The 361-nt window shown below is 56.5% G+C and overlaps 1 protein-coding gene across 1 annotated transcript in view; it reads right to left on the minus strand.

The window, feature by feature from the left end:
- Nucleotides 1–361, minus strand: part of EMH_0049660 (uncharacterized protein) — a gene marked incomplete at both ends in the record, with an annotated part of 5,560 nt that overhangs the window by 3,280 nt on the left and 1,919 nt on the right.

Consider the following 361-nt stretch of genomic DNA (forward strand, 5'->3'; position numbering starts at 1 on the left):
AGCCCGAAGCGGTCCCCTGGATAAACTGTTTTGCTGCTGGCTGCTGCTGCTGCTGCTGTTGCTGCTGCTGCTGCTGGTTGGGGGCCGCGTAGAGACGCTACAGCAGCAGTTAAGGCCCGCTGTCTTGCTGCTGCATTTTTTCCTTTATTTTCTGTCTGCAGCAGCTGCAGCTGCTGCTGCAGCTGCTGCTGGTGTTGCTGCAGTCTAAGCTGCTGCTGGAGTTGCTGCTGCTGCTGCTGTGCAGCAGCAGCAGCAGCAGCAGCTTCAAGGGCCCTCGTGCTGCGGAGCGTTTCCAGCTCTTCTGTGTTTAGTTTTAGTTTATGTGTGAGCTCAGTTAGCTGCTGCTGCTGCTGCTTGTCTT

The sequence above is a fragment of the Eimeria mitis genome, genomic scaffold (genome assembly GCF_000499745.2).
Source record: "Eimeria mitis Houghton genomic scaffold, Emh_scaff2165, whole genome shotgun sequence".
In the NCBI taxonomy this organism is placed as follows: Eukaryota; Apicomplexa; class Conoidasida; order Eucoccidiorida; family Eimeriidae; genus Eimeria; species Eimeria mitis.